We start from the raw sequence: 23481 nt of genomic DNA, 5'->3' as shown, positions 1-23481 counted from the left end.
TTGTTTCTTCTATACAGGTTCATAGTTGTGATCAGTTTTATGTGTAATTTTGACAATGGATAAAAGAGCTAGAAGTATTAGAATTCTTAAAAACTCTAATAAATTCTTCTAATCATGATACAGTAAGAATCAACAACGTTTCTCTTGCTGACATTAGAACTTGTTTGCAAAATGCACAATAGAAGATAGAATTTTTGGAGCTTGAATCTCAACTTTAGAAAAATGAATTAAAATAGAAGAGTTGTCATTTTGAACTTGTTTTTGTTCAAAACATTGAGACAGACTCCCATCAACAACAAGTCAATAATGTTGAGGTTGATTTAGATCTAGTGCCCAATGAAGGAGTAGATTTGCCGAAAGAAGCAGAAATTCGACATACACTTCCCAAGCCTATCATCATACCTTGGGAAGAGATTGTCCACAATAACCACAAAATTTGTCTTGGATATGACAAGGATGTGTTCTTTTATACTCCGAACTATGCCAAGCTGATCAAATCAAATTTCAAAGTGTTGGGTTTCTTCATGATGATTTATCTTCACCACTTTCAGATCTTGCTCCTCTTCTACAACATCCAAAATTTGTCAAATGCCAACATTGTGACCAAGTTGGTCATATGAAAAGTCATTGTTTTGATCTTCATCTGTGTAAGCATTGTGGTTAGCATACTCATTCTTTAAACGAATGCTTAAAAGAAAAGCCTCTTGTAAGAGCAAAGATTCACCTTGGATGGATCAGTTCTTAACAATGGGCTTCAACAACCAAGAAGATATTTCAGTCATATGTCAAGAATTTCTTCTAGAGTATTAAAAATTCTTGCAGTTGAGTTTTCTCCATCATCTCACATTGTATCTAACAGGGGTGAATTGATGGTCATATACAAGTTTCCAAGATGCATCAAGCGAGCCAGAGCCATGACCTGAACTTGTTGCCTGAGCCTACAACCAGAGACAACCACACCCAGATTCAAAGTTGTAGCCAGAGTCACATAAGGTCCTCAAAATGCCTTTTGGTTGGTGGCCTTCCTTAAACCACCGCAGGTTGCAGACCTCCCTTTTCCTGGTTGAATGTCTCCCTCTCTAAAACATTAAAGAGCACTTCCTCTAGCAGAAGACATCAACTTCTTGCCATATTTGGAAGAGTTAAAGGAATCACACAAAGTGTTCCTTTGGTTGGTGGCCTTTCTTAAACCACCGCAGGTTGTAGACCTCCCTACTTCCAGGTTGAAGTTGTCCCTCTCCAAAGCATTAGGGGCACTTCCTCTAGTAGAAGATTTCAGCTTCTTGTCATATTTGGAAGAGTTCTAGGAACTGCACTAAGTGTTCCAATGTTGGTGGTCATCCTTAAACCACTGTCGATTGAGACCTCGAGTTCTCCCACCTTATGTTATCATCTCAGAGAGCGCATTCATCTTATTGATGTAAGGCATTGTTGTATTTTTGTATTAGATCTCTCTTCTTGGACTTATATATACCCCTTCAGATTAAGGGGGGATTGTTGGACACCTAATTCGCTAAGGGTTATGGTGTGGAAGTTGAACAGTCAAAAGGAGTCCAAGGGACATTGGATGATGAATCCAACAGTGACAAGAATGTATTATAAATGTACATCTATGGTTAATGGAAATGTAATTCATTGTTTTATCATTGATGTCTGTTCACATTCTGTGTGTGTTTAACAAAAAGAACCATGCTATTCATCTTAAACCTAGATTTATCAAACGTTTTTAGGAATAAAGTTTTTCAAGGTGAAAATTTTTCTTTAAGTTTTTGTTTTCCAAGAGGTTTGCAACTCAAGGGCTTCATTTTTATAGATTAAAGTTAATATGGATCTAAGGTACACACAGAGACACACAAAAATTCATGTTATGTCTATTCAAAGGCTTAAAATCAATAATGGCTAAAATGCACTTACCGATAATCATTAATAGTACATAAATCGATACAATATTGGTAGCAAAGCATTTACAATCAATGTGGAAAAGTCATAATAAAGCTACATCTAGCTGTCCACCACGCAAAGTATGGATAATCTCAATCTCATAACTAAATCTTTTTTTCAATAGCCACCTAAATTACCACAACCAACAAACACATACATTATTTTTTCATTATAAAAAATATATTAACAACTTTACATTATATCATTCATATCTTATCAAGTTTGGTCGTGAGGATGGAACCCCTTTGGGGTTTGAAACATCGACATAAAAAGCATAATACTGTGGAGAATCCGAATAATGCTACTTCAAAAAACTACCACAGAAACCTAAAGTCTAACAAGATTACATTAGATAAATAAAAAATTACACTTATATTATTAAAAAAATATTATTATAAAATATACAAAACCATCCCCATACATATATATATATATATATATATAACGAAGAGGGCTCTATATTTTTTTAAACTTCAATGAATGAAGAGGGTTTTATCAATTTTCTAATACAAATTATAGAAATTCAAAACACATAAATGTAACCTATTCACATAAAATGATGACTATATGTGACCAATTTACACCCTCTTTCCCATAAAAACTAATCCCCATGACTACGCTCCATGAGTACGTGCTGAAATAGAATATCATCAACTTGCTAAGCCATTCGAGTTGCTTTACAAACAAATGGGGACAAGTCTTATTTGTTTGACTTTTGTTTTCCATCAAATCTAATTGTATATTAATTAAGCATGTTCCATATGTACCTTAAAGGTTGTAAACATTTATGCTTTATTGCTCATGCGAATCCCTAAACCTCCCTAAAATAAGACGGTGTTATTTCCTAGATTCCCACCCTATTCCACTTGGGCCTAGATTCCCAATAGAGACCCCATAAAAAGTATCTAAAAGGAATAAAAGCATCCATATGATTAAGTATAAAACAATACCATCCTTATACTTTGTTTCCACATGGGGAACGAGCCTAAGCATGTATCTGTAATCGAGAAATAACATTTTTACCAAGGAGATTGTGCAAATATAAATAAAAAATGCACAAGGTAATAATATCATTCATTTGAATGAATAACTTTTTTAGTAATAAAAAAAATTAATATAAAATATAAAATATGAGTAATCTAATTTTTATTGTGGTTTTTTTAATATTTAAATATAGTATAAAAAATATGATAGACGTATTTTATTTTAGTCTTTAATTATAAATAAAATATTTCAATATATAGAATTAAGTAATATTAATGTGTATTTAAAAATATATTAACAATAATTTTTTATTATGTGGAAAATGTGATCTAGAAATAAAATATTTTAATGTCTATGTTAAGTAAATATTTCATTGTTAATAGTATATATATTATATAAGGTTAAAAAAAAGAAGTTAAAAACAACTATAAAGTAATTGAAAAACTATATTTTTATGGTTAAAACATTTTAAGTTCATTATTTTACATTTTGTCTTTTTTTCAAATATAATTTTTTGTTCAGATTTATTTGGAATTCATCAAAAAAATATTTAAATTGCGAGTTCAATTCATTTACACATTAAAAAAATGCAATTTAAATAAATGAAAATTATATATAGAAAGAAAAAAAATCAAATTTCTTCAATGTATAAACTTTTTTCAAATTTTGCATTTTAATAAATATTTACATTTAAAAAAAAATAGATCTTTTTCAACGCTTACTAAATTTATAATTAAAATAAATCTATATTATTAATAACATTATAAAATAAATTTTAGATTCATTTAATTATTATTATTATTGATTTACTTTTAAAAACTATATTTGAATTGTGAAATAAATTTATTGATAAAAATATTTTGATTAAACCAACTTTAAAAACATTATAAAATATTTTGGTGAAAAAAAAACACTAGGGTTTAGCGACGATTTTATTGAGCCTATTCAGATTGCAATTTAAGTATTTAGATTGTAGATTTTTCCATAATAATTGAGTAATTGGATATCGATAAAATTGAGACAGATATCGATAACTGGATATCTGTCAAAATTACCATGGTTGGGTGAAATCATAATTGCAAGTATGCATCATTATATTCTTTTTACGATGTAAAACCGGATGCTTCAAAGGTTCAAGCTTGAGATTATACTTTTCGTCACATTTATTTAAGTGGAACGTGTTCTTACTAGTCTAGTCTTTCCAGAGAGAAAAAGCACTATATATTATATTAAGATGATATAATAATCGAGTTACAGAAGGGCGAAATGCCACAGTCAGGATAATATAAAATTGATCCAGAAATACAATGAGCCGAAATGCATCAGCCAAGAGATAAAGACCATAAACGAACAGAGACATATAGCAGCATAGTGGAAATAATCATTGACATATAATGCGGATGAAACCCATATTGCATGCAGAAAGGTCGAAACCGAGCTGGAGGATGAGGCAAAAAAAAAAAGTCAGCGGAAAATCAGAATCAGCCGGAAAGTTTTGAGAAAAAACAGCTGTGTGAGGAAAGACGCAAAAATGAAAATTGCCAAGCTAGCCCTAGCTAGGACAGCTCCGGCAGAGACCCCTGAATAATAGGAAGAATGGAGAAAAGGGGAAGGGGACAGTCCTGAAAAATTCGCCGATTCCGCCACTTCCAGATATTCCAACAAGTAGAGATGAAGAGCGCCTGCCATAATGGGCATTGGGAAGCCCACCAGGAAAAAGCTTCCTGTACAGAAGAAAACTGCTTGAGAGGAAAACCGAAGATGCAAGAAAGTTCATACCAGAGAGCAGTGGATGCCGAGCACTGAAAGAACATGTGGAAATTTGATTCCAATGTTGCGAGACAAAGGAGACATCTGCCAGGCCCACACCAACCTTTCCTTTGTAGAACTTCCCATATGAGATTCTTGTTTGAGAATAGGAGCCATGAAAAGAGAATGGATTTGAGAGGGCAGGGGGCCTTCCAGAGAATGAAAGGGAAGAGAGAAGGAAGAGGAGGAAGAGCAGTAGATAAGACAGAGTAAAGGTTCCTGACCGTGGTGGGATGGATAGAGTTGCTGGTGGACCAAATTAGATTGTCCTTGATGCTAGTTTGGAGAACCCCGCAGTGAGTGAATCTAGATAAGAAGGAGAGCCATAAAGGACGGAGGGGGGGGGGGGGGGATGGCAAGATGAAGGTCAGTTTTCCAGATAGGCTCAAGGGAGGACCAAGAGTGAATGAGATGGTTTCAGGTGAAGAGGCCCCTAGAGTGAAAAAAGGTGAGAAGAGACAGAGGGATCGTGGACTCAAGATTGTGGAGAGTAGGGTCGATACCAATGAGGACAGAGGAGCCAGAGAAAAGAGTCCATTTTAAGTTTTTGAGGAAGAAGGGATGGATCTTTTTGAAGCTATTCCAGATGCGGGATCCACTCCTGATCCCGAGGGAGGATCTTCTATGCCAGAAAGCCAGGTTCCTTCCTTTCAGGTACTTTTTGTTTATCAAGGAACTCCACGGACTACTTCCAAAGATACCCCTGTGAAGAGATTTGCAAATGAGAGCTTCTCCAAAAAGATGCATGTTAAGAAGACCCCACCTGCCCTTTTCTTTTGGTCGCGAAATGGTATCCATTCTGACAAGATGGATCTTTGAGTGGAAGGAGCGACCTCCCCACAAGAAATTTGAAGCAATTGTTTTCATTTTCTTGATGACAGAAGTGGGGAGCAGAAAAAGGTGGCTCCAATAGACCGCAAGCTGGGAGAGAACCGCCCGGACTAAAATATATCGACCAGCAAGGGAAAGAAGGCGGAATTCCCATGAAGACATCTTGTTGTAGAAGCGATCGACCAACCAGGCCCAATCCTGGCATCTGTATCTCGAGGCCTTTAATCGGAATCTATAGATGTAAATATGGAAAATATGGACATAGTAGCGAAGTAACCATTTCTTTCGATGGTAAAAATTTACATTGCTATAAGGAAAAAAGGATTGGAAAGTTTGATTTTTAAAATTGATTGTATAAATTAAGGACATTTTGATGGTATGAGGGAAGTTTAGGATGTTTGTTGTAATGAATTTTTCTTGAAGAAGTGAAATGTGTTGCACTGATAAGATATGATGCAATATTTTATGGCCAAATTAATTTAGGGTGAAATGTTGTGTTGTGATTAAAGTAATTATTTTGGTGTGATATGTATATTTTAGTATCATGTGTATTATATTTAAGAAAAGATTTTTGTTCAATTTGTATGGTACATATTTTACATTTGAGTGTGAGACACAATGTATTGCACCTCTTTTTAAATTTTGAGTAAAAAACATTATTTCACATGGAAAAGTTATTTTATGCAATGTGAAATGAAGAGTTGACTGGGAGAATGAAATGTGTCCCATGGAGAATATCTTCCATTTGATGTTATTGCATTGAAAAGTATTTAAAGAGCTACAATGTATCACAAAAAAAAAAAAGATATTTGCGATGATGTGATGCTCTGTGAGGGGAGAAATGTTGAATGAAAAATGGTTTAAGAAAGAGATATTTTGAAATATGGGATAAAGGGAAATTTGTCTTGGATAAAAAAGATGAAAAATTTTCTTTGTTGCAAGAGAGAAAAATTTACATCGCACAAGAAGAAAAATTTTGGTGGTGTGATGTATCACATGAAGATAAAGTTTCATGTGATGTGATATAACACAAAGATGAAGATGTGTTGGAAATATGATATGTTGTAAATAAGGGGAAAATTGAGGCAATGTGGTGTTTTGCAAGTAAAAATAGTTAGGCATGAAATGCCACAAAGGAATAACTTTTGGAAAACACAAAAATGAAGTTTTGGTTGGTGTTTTACCTCTTTCTTTGAGTTGAATTATCCTTTACTTTGAATTGAATCTGTCTACACACCATAAAACTAATTCCTTGAAATCAAGCACTTTAAGCACACATCAAGCCTATGTTATTACAAAAGTATAACCATTGTTCAAACTTGTATCCTTTTGTGAGAATCTTGAATACCACTTATAAGCCTCAAACCATTAATATTCATAGTTCTCACATCCAAGGGTGGCAATTGTATCCCCGCAAAATGGTTATTTTTTCTTACTTGACCTACTTTATTAAATAATTTTGATGAGTAGGCATTATCCCGTTTAATGAAGATATGAGTGTTACTAAATTTTCCAGAGGTTGGTTTTAATATCATAAATTGAGATGTTCAAATCATTTATAATAATTACTACATGGATTTGAATTTGTAAGAGAGACTTTATGAAGTTATGTGGGATTAATAATGGTACCAATCCAAGTGTCTAGATTAATGTAGTGGCAATGGAACTTTAGTGATCTCAGAAGTAGTTCTCAGGTTGCAAGTTTGATGAAAATTGATTAAGAGGTGCATTATGATTGTTGTGAAGGTCAAAAAGAAAATGCAAAAAATGCAAGTTGTGGGAGGTCAAGGATAAGGTGACGAGAGGTCTTCCACATCCCTACTTAAGAAATGAACTAATTACCAATGTGGGTTCATTTGATATTCGATGAAAATACAAGTTCGTTTTGTGTGTTGTGAAAATGTGGGTTGTGAGATGTTTTGTAATGGTTTTGGTTCCTATGACAAGATTTTTTGTAGTTGATAAAATGGCTAATAATAAAGTATGTGTGGAGAGAGTAATTTGGGACACCACAAAAAGTATATGATTGAAAATTTAACCAAGTATGAGCTCTTGCAAGCTTGTGAGCTTGCAAGGATAAGGGAAGACCTTCTTGCATCTATAATTGCAAAAATTGGCCAAGTATGGAACACATAGACAAATACAGCAAGTGTTACAAAAGTACCAGAATGTAAAAGCATGTTAATGTGTATCACTTTTTCCCTTTTTGTGGCAAAGAAGTTTTATAAAAATAAATGGAGTTGGAATGTTTACTCTTAAATTCACAAAATCATCAAAAACTAGGTGGTGGTAAAAGAAGACAAAACATGTCAATTTAAATTCAATTTCATGTCATATTTTTTCTAAAATTTAATATATAATTTTTATCTAAATTATTCATATTCTTTAAAAGGTATCATTAATATTTTACATAAATTTTTAAGTAGTGACAAAAACGCGACCCCCCATTTCTCTATTGATTTATGTTTTTTAATTCCAATTTCTTTAAGAGATGTGTTGTAAACATTCTAAAGATTGTTAAACAAATTTAAAAATAAAAGGTAAGCATATTTTTTATTTATTATTAAAATACTAGTAAAAATGATCATATTTTCGTATATATAAAACCGCGACCCAAGAAACTACCCTTTCAAGTTTATAAAATCATTTTTTTTAATATAAATTTGAAAATAACATATAACAAAATGTTAAAATTATTTTTTGAAATTTTTTAAAATATATTTTATATTTTTTATAATAAAATTTTTAATTATGATTATAATAACGTATTTTATATTATTCAAAATATAATATATAAAATTATTTGTTTAGAAATTCTACTTATATATATATATATATATATATCTATATATATATATATATATATATATATATATATATATATATATAAAGAGTTTTAACATTTCTTTTAACTTTACATCAAGTTATTTATATTTTGTGAGTGACTAACCATAGCTTTTACCAATATTTACTATCAGTTGACTTATTTGCAAATTTAGTATTTACTTTTTATAACATTATTTATATTTTCTAAACCCATTAAATAGGTTCACTATAGCTTTTACCAAAATTTATTGTGAGTTAGCTTTGTTACAAATTTAGCATTTATTTTTTATAATTAACAAGTACGAAACTCAACCCATTTAATTGATATTTTTATATTATTTTTTTTTATCTTTTTTTATTTGATTACTTTTTTGCTTTTGCCATATAATGAGACACATTAACATGCTTTTACCAAGCAAACTTGATCAATAGGAAGTCATCAATGTGTAGGGACAAAATAGAGTTTGAATAATTATTTTAAGCCAAATATTATCTTCTTGGATTCATTTGTGATTATAAATATTTCAAATAATTATAGTTTGCATGCCTTTGTTTATACTTATTATTTAGCCTTTTGATGTTTTTTAATACGTCGATTATAAATTGGGAAACCTTGGCCAACTCATTTTCACCAAACGCCCATTGTCTATGTCATATTAAAATTTGGTAAACCCCTTTGAGACAATGTTCTATCGCTAAAGTCCTCATCAATTATGTGGAACTATTTTAAGCCCTATATAAACCATGTGTTAACTCTAAACCCCTTTATTAAGCCTTGTATATTGATTTATTACATTTTTATTGCTACGTTGGATCGACCCTTTCCTTGTACCATTTCATTGTATTTTTACTCCTTGTCTCCTACACACAGACGCACACATTAAGGATACCTAGTTTTAGGATAAAAAAATATTATCTTATACATTTCATTCATTGTAAAAGGAAGTTTCTCCCCTCAAAATGGACTGTAATTATTGATTTCTTATCATTTTTAAGGTGCATGGATCATAAAATTTGGTATCAAACCTATGATCCTAGGGTTTGTATACTTCAAACGAGTTGTCTTGGCATTCTTGGTTTAACATTTTTAGGGGGATGTTTCATACTATGAAATTTTTAGAATATTGAGAAGACATCTTAAGGTATGTATGGTAAAAAATTTAAACTCTAGCTCGCTATAGTTTCAAAGATATACATTGTGGAAATTAGGCTTTGTGAATGGTCCTGGAATTAATTTCAAGAAAGTGATCTTGGAATTTTTGCTATAATTATTTTTATGGGAAAATTCATATCATGAAACCTTGACCATGTTGAGAAAACATCTCAAGGTATGTACTCTACATAGACTATGAATATAAAAAAGATCAAAAGTTGGAACCATCATAAGATCTGGAGCTAGAAGAGACTACTCCAACAATACCGAGATAAAAAAAAAGGTAAGAATGTTGATTGATTTAGGTAGTATTCATAACTTCAACAATTACAAATAGGAAAAAATTCTTAACTGCTTTGTATATCCAACACTAGAATTTCAAGTAATTATTATAGTTGGAGGTACCGTAAGTGTACAAGGAAGTACCATAGTATTAAGCTAAATATGGGGAAGTATTTAATGGATATTCCCACAATTCGAATCCAAAGGGATGGTGTTGATGTGGTATTAGGGGTCCAATGGTTACAATGATTGAAATAGTGGCCCTCAATTTTCACAATATTTTCATGATATTTTCCTTAGAAGAAAAGGAAATTGAGCTTAGAGGTACTGAACGAAAACCCTATAAAGTGATAAGCTCTAATAGCAGAATACTAAAAAAGGGTCACCATAGTGTAATTGCATAATTTTTCTCATTAGATTTTCAAACGTATATATCCTTTGCTTGAGTGGATCTCTAAAAATTTATCAACAATCATTCCAAAGCATTTGGAGAGATGCCTAAGGTTTTTCCACTTGCTCGAGATCATGACCATGATATTCATCTGCAACTTGGAAGTGTGCCACCTAACATTCAGCCTTATAGGTATCCATATCTGTAGAAGAGTGATATTGAGTATATGAATTAAAAAATGTTAGAGATTGGCATAATTCAACCTAGCCAGAGTGTTTTCTCATCACTAGTGGTGATGGTCAGAGAAAGATATGGTTCATGGCATGTTCGTCCATATTACAAACAACTCAAAAAATTGATGATTAAAGAGAAGCTTTGTATTCATGTCATTGATGAATATTAGATGAATTTCATGGATAAATTTTATTGACTAATTTAGATCTCCATTCTATATATCATTAACTCGGAATGTGGAAAGAAGAGATTCCCAAAACAACCTTTAGAACAAAAGACTATTATTATGACATTTGGAATTATTAATGCACCTTCAACATCTCAAAGCTTGATTAATTATATTTTCAAACCCTTTCTTATAAAAATTGAGTTAGTATTTTTATTACATACTAATCTATAACAAATCTTGGGAAGAGCATAGGGTCTTTAACACTATGTGGAAGAGAAACAACTACATTCAAAGCCTTCCAATTGTGCCTTTGGGGTTCAAGAAGTGGAATATTTGGATCATATTTTATCTCATGAAGGTGTCAAACTAGACCCTAACAAAATCAAAGCTATGATGGAATGGTCAATCCCCAAGACCTTGAAGAAACTCATAGGATTCTTGGAATTGATAGGATATTACCAGAATTTTGTCAAGGATTATGGTCAAATAGCAACACCTTTAACAAAATTACTGAAGAAGGGATCATTTTCTTGGACTAAATAAGAAATCAAATATTTTGAAAAACTTAAATATGCTATATATACAACTCGAATCCTAGCCACACTTGACTTCACAAAACCATCTCTAAACCCATCTACGAAAAAGAGATGTTGGTCATACTACATGTAGTTAAGAAATTACATCCATAACTAATAAGAAGACACTTAAAAATGAAAACATATCATGATATTTTGAAGTACTTCTTGGAGAAAAGACCATCTTCAAAAGAGGAAAAACAAGATGCTAGGTTGTGACTTTGAAATTATCTACAAAAATGGAAAATGAAAAATTATGGCAGATGCACTCTTAAGGAAAGAGGAACACACAGAGGGTTTACTATATGTTATTTCCATTCCACAATTTGACTAGGTGTATGAAGCAAGGATAGAATGGAAGGAAGATAAGAATTCATGCAAGATCATTTAGTGACTACAAGAGGACCCTAATGTAGCAAAAAACGTTTATTTGGAAGAATGCTTTTTTGTGGTATTAAGATCATTTATACTCATCTAAAAATTCTCAACTAAAACATAAGCCCCTTTTGGAGTTACACACTTCTCTTGTAGGAGGGAAAATAAGGGAGAGAAAATAAAGACCATAAACTCCTAAAACCATCAACCGCACCAAGCAAACATCGGGAAGAAGTTTCAATGGATTTTTTTTTTAATTTTATTTAAATATGAAGGAAATAATATCATTATGGTAGTGGTAGTTTGAATGACAAACTATACCTATTTTTTCTTTCTTTGTCATCCCTTTAAAGAAAATGGTAGAATAATTCATGGAAACAATCCAAAAGTTACATGGAATTTCAAAGATTATTGTAGGTGATAGAGATTCAATTTTCATTGAAATTTTTTGGACTAGATCATTTTCTTCTTTGGGTGCTCAATTGACTCATAGCTTGTCTTACCATCTTCAATATAATGGGAAAATAAGATTATGCATAATTTTTTAAAATGACATCTACTTTTCTTTGCATATAATAAACAAAAACAATGGGTCAAGTGTTTTCCCTTAGCAGAATGGTGATACAACACATTCATCGATACTTCATCAAAAATGACCCCATTAATGGCACTTTATGGATATCATTGTCTATCCATCACAACACCATTGAAAGGGATTGTAAAGTCTCAAGTAGTGGAGGACCACATAGGGCACCCATAAGAGGTTCTCAAATTATTGAAGGGAAACTTGGTTACAGAACAAAATAGGATGAAATAATAAGCAAATCAACATTACAATGAAGGGGAATTTGAAGTGGGGGGCTTGGGCATTTGTGAGACTGAAATGATATAAATATATGCCCCTCAAGAAACCAAATAAGGGAAACAAATTACCGCCAAGGTATTATGGCACCTATTAGGTGTTACAGAGGATTGGAAGTATGGCTTACAAATTGGATTTTCCTCTATATTCATGGGCACATCTAGTCTTCCATGTTTCTTTATTAAAGAAGGTAATCAGTGACAAGATCCTAGCCCAAAATATTCTACTTGAAACTAATGAAGAATGGAAAATCATGCTACAACTAGAAATATATTGGAAATAAGGATTAAGTAGCTGAGAATTTGAGCAACAAAATATTTTCATGCTTATCTTATAAACCTAAAAAATAAAAACATGTGCATTTATTCATAACCCAGTAGTGTGCATATCAACCAAATTTCAATGTTATGGCTCCTTTTTATGTTGTAAATGTTTTGTTACATATTCATAATCTGACTCATTGCAAAACATATCAATCCTAGAACCAAATTTATGAAGTAACTCATTTGGAACTATTTCAATAGGTGTTAGGTGTGGTTTATGCTAGGTTAATAGTCCAACATTATCATGTCAATCAGGGATATTATAAACTTTCAGGTAGAGCACAATATATGTCAAAATGAGACTTCGGGTACCTACAAAACCAATCTTTGTCTTGGTTTACAAACTACCTGTCAACACTTTCAGATTCCTACAAAAACATATCAGTCCCTTGAACTCGATTATAATCATACAATCTCAGTAGCATTTATTGAAAACAAAAACTAACCATTGGTAACTGGAATTTCTGAAATCTGGCTCCTAACTGGGCTAAGAAACTTTGTGGATTCTATCTCAATTGTTCGGAGGACAAGGGAGTCAGAAACCCTAATGATCTTCACACTTTCAAAGCAATCAAAAAGCAGTGATCCTACTTGATCTAGGAGGATCTCGTTAGATCATTTACACAATTTCAGTTTCATCATCAACATTCAATCTAGTGTCTTCAACTTCGACAATGTTTTTTATGGTTCAGGCTGTTCAGGTGATGTCAATGATTTTCATGGTGATATGGTTTGGAACCTGGTTGTCGTCAGTTCTACCAGGATTTGGTCGTCCATATGTGATTGTTGTCTGTCTCGCAGGATTTGGTGTCAACGTGGGTTTGTTGTCCATTTTGCAAGGTTTGGTTGTCATCATCATGTGACAATTGCCGTGAGTGTCACTTTGTTACAATTGGTTGTAAATGGGTTCTTTTTATTTGATGTAAAGACTAAACCTAGCCCTAAAAAGCTATGGTGAAAAACCATGTATCAAAACCCTAACTAAGACCTAAAATCCTAAAACTACATCTAAAACCTCAAACCATGCATTAAAATACCTAAAACCTATGCTAAGACCTAAACCCTAACCTTATTCCAAAGCCATGTATTAAAATCCCTAAAACTTACGACTAAAAACCCTCTCGGGCTATTGTATTACATTGAAATAATATTAAAAAAACATTATAAATCAAAACACAGTCCCCTGACCACTGGCCTAAACAGTGCGGGGTGTTAACCATAGCGTGGCATGTGAGCGAATTAGAGGTAGTTGCAACATGTAGCAGGTGTCAAAGTTAGTAATTAACTATCGTGGTAGTAAACCGTAACCTGGCCATGTGAACAGTTAGGCAATCAACTCACAGTCAGGTTATAGACAGGTAGTTGGACTAACCATTGGAACTATGCCATGTGAGCAGTTGTGGAGATTATTCATTGAAGTTAGCGTCAGGAGTCAGGGTCGTTAGCAGAATTTCCAGAGGATAGCTATTCACATACCAACCGTCGGAGCACCGCAAGCCGGAATTGTCGAGGATCAACATAGAGGTGGCAGCCTATGGTTAGACCATAGCTAGTCACATGTAACGACCTCCCTCCTCCACCCGATCAACAAACCACCAATGGTTTTCCGTTATTATATGGTCGAATTTGGGTTTTTTGTTACAGTTTGTTCCAAAATTAATTGAATGACCATGTAATTTATCCTAAGGTGGCCCTTTTTTGTTAGATCGAGGGATATGAACCCTATGTTTAGCATTCATGCCAATCTTGGTTAAGAAGACCTTGAATGTACCTAAAAACATATAAATACACCAATTTTGTTGAAAAAAAGGACATTGGTGGTTTTGAGTTTTAGAGTGCAGATTCTGGAGGATATAGTCGATTTTGTTTCCAGTGTAACAGAGGCATCAGAAGTTGGAATTGGAAACCGAGATAGGCATTGGAAACCGAGATAGGCATTGGAAATCTGGTTCAGAGATATTTCTTCTGATAGTGACCAGAAGTGCCTACGTGCACATTCAGTTTGGTAAAATTTCTATGTAATCGACCTCTTCAGTATCAATCCTAATAAAGCGATCACCCAACTTGGAAGCAGACCCGGAGACGTAGTCCATCAGGGACGAACTCCATAATAAATCATATTGTATGGTATCATTGTGTATCTTTTGTTTTCACTTCTGTTTTTCATCTTACTTATGTTTTATATGTCGTAAAGTCTTTCTTCTCAAGCAGCTCTCTTGGTTTCAGCACTTTAAGTTAACATTCATTTCACTATTGGCATAATCAATTCTACTTTAGTTTTAACATATGATCATTTCACATCATATAATTTGGTGTCAGAGCAGGTTGCGTTTGTAGAATTTTCCATTGAATGTTAACCAGGTCAAATTCACAACGTGGAGAAGGAATCCTCAAGCAGATTGATCCAGAGATTGGAAAGCAAAGAATCGTTCATAAGTCAACCATGACAAGATTTGATGCAGGTGAAAATCCTAAAACTAAGATGAGTTATGAACAGTTTCAGCAAGCATTCTTGACCATGCAACAGATGTTGGGAGAACTTTACAAAGACAAGAAGTCGAGAGATGCAACTTCTTCTTCAAATACGTCAAAGGAGGAAAAAGGTAAAGGCAAGACTGATAAGCCACCTTCACCTCGATCATCTCCATCATCATTATCATCTTCTTCTTCTTCCATTGTAGAATATGAAATAGAAAAGAAACCTAAGAAAACATCTCTTTTGAAACTTGATGTAAAATTTGAATTACCTATTTATGATGACAAAATGAATCCTGAAAACCTAGAAAACTGGGTTAAGTAGTTAGAAGTGTATTGTCGTATTCAGAACATTTCTAATGATAAAATGAAAATTGAGTTAGCTACACTTAGAATGGGGGGAATAGATTTAATCTAGTGGGAAAGTAAAACTCAGATAGAGGTAAAGCGGAAAGGAAAAGTCATCTCTTCATGGTCTAAGTTTTAAAAAGCTCTTAGGAAACAATTTTATCATTTAGGATACATGTAGCAAGTTGTTATTGATTGGCAGCATTTGAGGCAAGGTAAAGGGAAAAGTGTTTAGGAGTTTACTCAGGAGTTCAGAAAGAAATCATTGGTGCTTCGCATTTCATTGGATACATTTGAAACTTTATTAAAATACATTAGCAGTTTATATTCATATTTGAAACATACATTATTGATGTTTAATCCTAATGATTTTGATGAAGTGTGTGTTCAAGCCATATATATTGAATCAGGTGGCAGACCATTCAAGTTTTCATCGCAATCATCCAAAGATTGGAAATCAAAGATTCTAATGACAGTAAGGGGAAGAATTATTCGAGGAGAAATAAATCAACGATAGCTCAGAAGGAAAGACATACCTTTTCTCATTACCAGAGAATCAATCATGATGAATCTAAGTGTTGGACACTTCATCCAGAACTTTAGCCCAAAAATTTCATTAAGGAGAAGGATGAAAAGAAGGCAATGTTAGCAATCCAGCAAGATCTAGGTTTATATTCAGGTGATGAAAGGAGGATAACTACCATGGTTACAACAGGTAAAACTTCTGACACTACTTCAAGTTCGAATACTAATGCATCTTCATCAAACATAAATCCTTCAAATGAGGATGAAAGAGTTGAATTATTTAACATAAGGATAACTTCTAAGCACACAAAAATAGATAAAATGTTTGACCGTGGATCACAGGCCAATTTAATATCTGAATATTTAGTTAAGAACTTGGGTTTGGAGACACAGAATCATCCAATAAATAAACTCAGATAAAAGTCTCAAAACAGTGTCGATTAAGATTTTCCATTACAACTAATTACATTGATGAAGTGGAATTAGATGTGGTTCCAGTAGCCATATGTGGAGTTGTCTTAGGAAGTCCTTATCTTTATGATCATGATGTAGTATTTTATACAAGAGAGCATAAATATCACCTTAAGAAAGATGGATTTGAATTTATTGTCAAGGCACATAAAAGTAAAAATCACTTGAATTTAGTTGTTTAGTTAGATGAAGTGATTAATAAGTTCAAATAATAGATTTGTAATCATGTGTGTAAAGGAACAACATAAGAATAAACATGATGTTTGTTCAAGTTATGAGCCTTAGCTTAAATATAGTTTGATCAAATAGGTAGAAACTTTCTCAGTTCTACTAAAGAAACGAAACATCTTACTCATAAGCAGGGAATACCACATGAATTACAGTTGATGCCTAAAGCTCCTCTTCCTAATGTCAAAATGAATCAATTCAGTCCAAGTTTGGAAGTTATAAGTTACAGGGATGCATGTCAGTATTGGGGAAAGTCAGTGTTAAATTCCTCTTGTATTGTGTCACCATTTCATGTTTCAAATAGTTTGGAAGCCTCGTTTCATGTGGAGAGGAAGCCTATTTGTTTTCATATCAAAGCCTTTTCTAAATCAGTGTCAAATTATTTAAGGAAAACTTATGCATCAAAGGAAAGTGCTAATCAATGGAAACATCATTTAATAAATGAAGAAACAATGATTTAAACAAATCAACAACCACTTCAATACTTTCAAAATCAAACTAAGTTGTAGCAATTTTCACCTTACAATTTGATGGGTTTATTGCAGCGAGTTCACTTAGTAATTAGGAATCAGGAAAGTATAGAAAATCAAGTAGCTGGTTTGATGTCAAGAATATCTTTGATTGTCTCTGTCATTCTGCAATATAGATTGTTAATACATGTCAATGGTATTGAACAATATCTTATAGAGACTGCTTTCAAAGATGTTTATGAATCACTAATTCATGGTACTTCGTCGAAAGAATTCAATTTCCATGTTCATAACAGGTTTTTTAACCATCGTCACAAGTTTTCCATACTGCAAATGGATGGAATAGGTCACCGATTCAAAATGTGCCATGGTCAGCATCATCAGGGTCATTACTTTCATGTGGTAGATTGAATGTATTGGTACATCTTTCGGACAAGGTGAAGAGTGAGGGAGCTCTACCCTCATTTATTATCTGTCTAGTCAAACTTTTATGGTCCAAAAGCTTTCAAGTGGAGAGGAACGATCCAAGAGGATCTCGTTAGATCAGTTACAGAGTTTCATTTTCGTTGTCAGCGTTCAGTCCGGTGTCTTCAGCTTCGATAATGTTGTTTATGGTTCAAGTTGTTCATGTGATGTCAATGGTTTTCATGGTGATATGGTTTGGAACCTGGTTGTCGACATGTGGTTGTCGTCAGTTATGCCAGGATTTGGTCGTCGATATGTGATTTTCGTCTATCGCGCAGGATTTGGTGTCAACGTGAGTTTGTCATACATTTTGTAGGGTTTGGTTGTCGTCATCATGTGGTGATTGTCATGAATGTCACTTTTTGACAATTAGTTGTAAATGGTTTTTTCATTTGATGTAAAGACTAAACCTAGCCCTAAAAATCTATGGTGAAAAACCATGTATCAAAACCCTAAATAAGGCCTAAAACCCTAAAAACTACATCTAAAACCTCAAACCATGCATTAAAATACCTAAAACCTATGTTAAGACCTAAACCCTAATCTTATTCCAAAGCCATGTCTTAAAAGGCATAAAGCTTATGATTAAAAATGCTCTCAGGCTATTGTATTACATTGAAATAATATTAAAAAACATTGTAAATCAAAACATAGTCCTCTGACCGTTGGCCTAAACCGCGCGAGGTGCTAACCATAGCACAACATGTGAGTATATTATAGGTAGCCACAATAGGTAGCAGGTGTCGGAGTTTGCAATTAACTGTCATGGGAGTAAACCATAACCTGGCCATGTGAACAGTTAGGCAGTCAACTCGGAGTAGGGTTACAAATAGGCATTTGGACTAACCATCGAAACTATGCCATGTGAGCCTCTGCGGGGATTATCCATCAGGGTTAGCATCGGGAGGCAGGATCATTAGCAGAACTGCCAGAGGATAGTTGTTCACATACCAACCGCCAGAGCACGGCAAGTTGGAGCTGTCAGGGTTCAACGTGGAGGTGGCAGCCTGTAGTTAGACAACAGCTAGTCACATGTAACGGCCTCCCTCCTCTGCCCAGTCAGTAAATTACCAACAATTTTATGTTATTATATGGTCAAATTTGGTTTTTTTGTTACAATTTGTTCCAAAATTAATTGATTACCATGTAACTTATCCTAAGGTGGTCCTTTTTTGTTAGATCGAGGGATATGAACACTATGTTTAGCATTCATGGCAATCTTGGCTAAGAAGATCTCAAATGTACCTAAAAACATATAAATACACCAATTTTTTTGACAAAAAGGACATTGGTGGTTTTGAGTTTTAGAGTCCAGATTCTGGAGGATATAGTCGATTTTGTTTTCAGTGTAACAGGGGCATCAGGAGTCAGAATTGGAAAATGAAAGAGGATTTGGAAAGCTAGTTCAAAGAGCTTTCTTCTGACAGTGACTATAAGTGCCTGCATACACATTCAATTTGGTCAAATTTCTATGCAATCGACCTCTTCGTTATCAATCCTAATAAAGCGGTTTCCCATCTTGAAAGTGGACCCAGAGACGTAGTCCATCAGGGATGAACTTCGTAATCAATCTTGTTGTCTAGTATTATTGTGTATTTGTTGTTTTCACTTCTATTTTTCATCTTACATATGTTTTATCATCTGTCGTAAAGTATTTCTTCTCAAGCAGTTCTCTCGGTTTCAACACTTTAAGTTAACATTCATTTCACTATTAGCATAATCAATTCTACTTCAGTTTTAACATATAATAATTTTAGATCACTACTCCTGGATCCCTACTAGGTTGAACAACTTTTTTGAAGTTTATCTCAGTTTTCCAGGGGACAAAGGGCTATAGGCCTCATCACACCATCAAAGGAATGACTAGAAACTTAATTAAATTCTTTCTCCTAATGTAATGCAGAAATATTTCTTAACAAAGCCAAAAGGAAAGTGAATCCAACTTCAAATCCTTACTGAACCCTACTTGTCATTCACTCTGTGACAATATAAATATACTCTAAAAAGAGGAAGTATTTCAAAACATGCTTCAATCAATTGTTAACTAAAATGAAAGTAGTGTGTTGGATATTCAAACCAAATGTTACACACATAACACAATATATTCATTCAGGACTATATTTCAATGTTTGTTTAAAAATCCATGTGCATGTGCTTGCAACATAAGAATTAAAACAATGCAAGTTCCAATAAATACACAAGTTCTAGAAAATATGTTGCCACAAATCCAAAAAATGGAATAATATAACCAAAGAAGGCCACTATGTAAACACCCTACAATCATAATATTTTAGAAGATATCCTATTAGAGTCCTCAATGAAAATTAAAGGAGACTAGCTTCAAGATGATATTGATTTTCAATGCATTCCTGTGCAATGATCAATAGATTTAACTTCGCAAAAAGTAAGGAAACACCCCCCCCCCCCCGCCACACACACACACACACACATATCGAAATATCACCAAGATATGGTCATGTTACTTTAGCATAAATATTCAAATAATATGAAACCTAATAGATAATCAAGCTCTGCTAAATATACTATCTTGTCGAGATTTCACAAGAAGAAATAAAATGATCCAAAGTATTGATGCATGCATACCCTATCGTCATAAGAGGTCAACAAATATTTTATAAAAGTCTCAAATGAAAGATAAAGGTTATAACTCCAAGATCATATTATTCTTCAAAAAATTCATATGCAATAAGTCATTCAAAAAAAACTTATAGGGAATAGGGCAACATATGTATCATTATAAAAATACTATTTATTAATACATTTCTATAGTCGATTCATATCTCAACATTTAAGAGAAGTGATACTTCATGAGTTTAGTCCTTGTATTTTCTAGATCTAGACACACTTCACTCAAGCATTCATTAAAGGCATTATACCAAAAAGATAGAGCTTAAAACAATACACTCTATTAGTACCAAATCACTTAGATATGAAAGCTTTGAGGTCGATTAGCACACCACATTGCATAAATCAAATAATACACAAGAAAGTCTATAACTTAGAGTGAAAAATATACAAAACAAGAGGGAAATGGGCTGAGTTGGAAGGCCCAACCAACCAACTCATTTCCTTTTGAGGAAAATTAAATCACATAGCTTGTTATAGACAAGCATGATGATATAGAGAACCTGGAATAACTTTAATATTAAAATTACTCAGTCTTACATAGCACAGAGATATCAAAGTCCGATGACCTTATGGTGCAATCTAGAAAGCTAGAGTAGCAACATATCGTTACAATAGAATTTCTAGCTCGAACAAGAGCCATATATAGTTTTCTATAATTATGACACTATAGAGCTAAGCTAAAACTAGCTAGAATGGTTATGGAACAACAAAAAATGCAAAACATAACAGTGCATGGAGAGGTAGGTATGGTTGTGTTGGTTGTCTAATCTTAGGTGAACTGAATATTTTTTGTAGAGAGACTTAGAGATTAGCCCCCAAATATTGGTTGAATACTAAATGGAAGATTCAACAAAGCACACTCACTTTGACCTAACTCCATCAATGGTTACGACAAAGCGTAGAGATGTCTATTCATTACGGGCCCACATGGAAAGCTTCCAAATAGGTACAACGCACATGCTCCTTTCCTTTTTTCATGGACCTATGCACCTATCATTATAAAATTTGTAAATAACAGCTAAGCTTTAAAATGCACTTGAGTGAAGGAATTTTGACATTATTAAATATTTACCTCATAGTTTCTAGAAAATTGTTTGATTAGGCATATTCATCCATTGTTACACCAAAAAGGGTGTAAAGGTATGAAATATGGAGATAAAAAAGGGTAAAGAGTGATCCAGGTGGCTCCAGAGACACACACAGGACAAAGAGGGCTTATGGAAGCTCAAAAATAAAAGCATTAGAATGCTTTCGAACTAGGACCAGAGTGTAGATCTTGTCGTCTTGATCGCAGCGGTGTGAACAGTTCATCAATCAAAGCTCATATGAGGGAGAACGAGCCAGTCAAAGTTTTGGTCAAAGTTGGACTATGGGCCAGGTTTAAGTGTCCTACAAATTGACCGACCCCAGGGCATGAAACCTAGCTCTTGAAAGTGGGTGAATTTGTTGGATCGTTAATTTGTCTAATATCCCCTATATTATACAAATTTGAAAAAAATGTGTTTGTTTAATATATATATATATATATATATATATATATATATATATATATATATATATATATATTATGGGGTGGTGGGCCACCAACCCTGCCACCCCCTCCCCCAACGACCAAAACATAACACATAAAAAACTATAATTAAAATTTTCCGACGGGCCATGGACCTCGTTGGCCCCCAACCAACCCTCCAACCTCATGTTATAAATTAAACATTTAAAAGGGGTGGGTGGGCCACCTCCAGTGTACCCAGCCCACACCTCAAACCACTTACCATATATATCTTCGCATTAAGAGTGGAGTCGGCGGGGATTGAACCCGCCTAGCCCACGTGGGCCAGCCCCCACAGGGTGGCCCCAAGTGGCTCCGTGCCAAAACAAAACCCCAACCAATAGAATTAATACCCAACCAACCTCCGCGCTATTTAAAACAAAACACCACCGAAAACTATACATTGCATGTTGCTTACCATTGTAAAGTAAAAATACAAAAAAATTGTTATGTAGTTTGGAGGGGTCAGGATTTGATCCCCCGACATCAATGCCTCAAACACTCCACCATAACCAATGTGCCATAAGGGATGTCGTTGTAATTTCCTCCCATCACATAGTATTTAACCCTCATTTCAAAATGTGTTGGGGAGGAGGATGGAACGGAGATGAATGGGAGCGGACTAATGAGCAGATGTAGTTCCAGGAGAATGGCACATTTTTCGAGACACATATATTTTTAATTAATTTTTGCTGGTGGAACCATGAACTTGGGAAAAGAGCAAGTGGAACCATCACTGAGCCAATTTCCAAGAGGGCGAGATTTTTCCATTGTCCAAATTGGACAAATTTTATGTCGATCTTAAACCTCTCAGCGACACGAACCTGATGGTGTAGTCATAATTTTGATCTGACCAGCAGATCTTGAGATGACCAAGAGGAAGGAATCTTTGAGGAATCTAGGGGGAATCTAAAATATTCCTTAAGCCCCAGATTTTCACTTTCTCAAAATTCAAAAATTTGACAGTCGATTTTACACTATTCGACACCACGAATCTGATGGTGCAAGTAGATTTTCCATTTGATCATTTCATTTTTCAGCCACTTTTCAAAGTGGAGTGTAGGTATCAACATTCAATGTGCGAGCACTCATTCCATGAGATTCGACGCTACGAGATTGATGGTACGTCCAGCTTCAGTAGTTTGACATCCTTTTCTTCAGATGGCCCCAGGATGTGAGGTATATGCAGTGTGTTCATGTACTTCCTTTTGCTATGAGATGCATAGTGTTGCACAGATCCTGATTTGATGTTTGATGTGGGATCTTGTTTTCTTACTTGTTTCATGATTCTTGCTTGATGTGATGCGGAATCTTTTGTGGGATGTACTTGTTGTCATGATTCATCATTTTTTGTTTGAGATCCCTTTGTTGTTATGTTGATGGTATACTCATGTGTCACCATGTATGTTTGCATTGAGATTCCTTTTATGCCATGTTGGCGGGATGCTCACTATCATCATGCATGAGTTTAGGTCATATTGATAGAAGTCCATTTTGAATGAGAGTTCCTACAGCGAAACATCTCTTGGAGCCACTCCTGCATGAG

Source organism: Pinus tabuliformis, chromosome 2_1 (assembly GCF_031772625.1).
Source record: "Pinus tabuliformis cultivar Carrire ecotype Pingquan chromosome 2_1, CPIR1, whole genome shotgun sequence".
Lineage (NCBI taxonomy): Eukaryota > Viridiplantae > Streptophyta > Pinopsida > Pinales > Pinaceae > Pinus > Pinus tabuliformis.
This window is presented reverse-complemented; position numbering follows the sequence as displayed.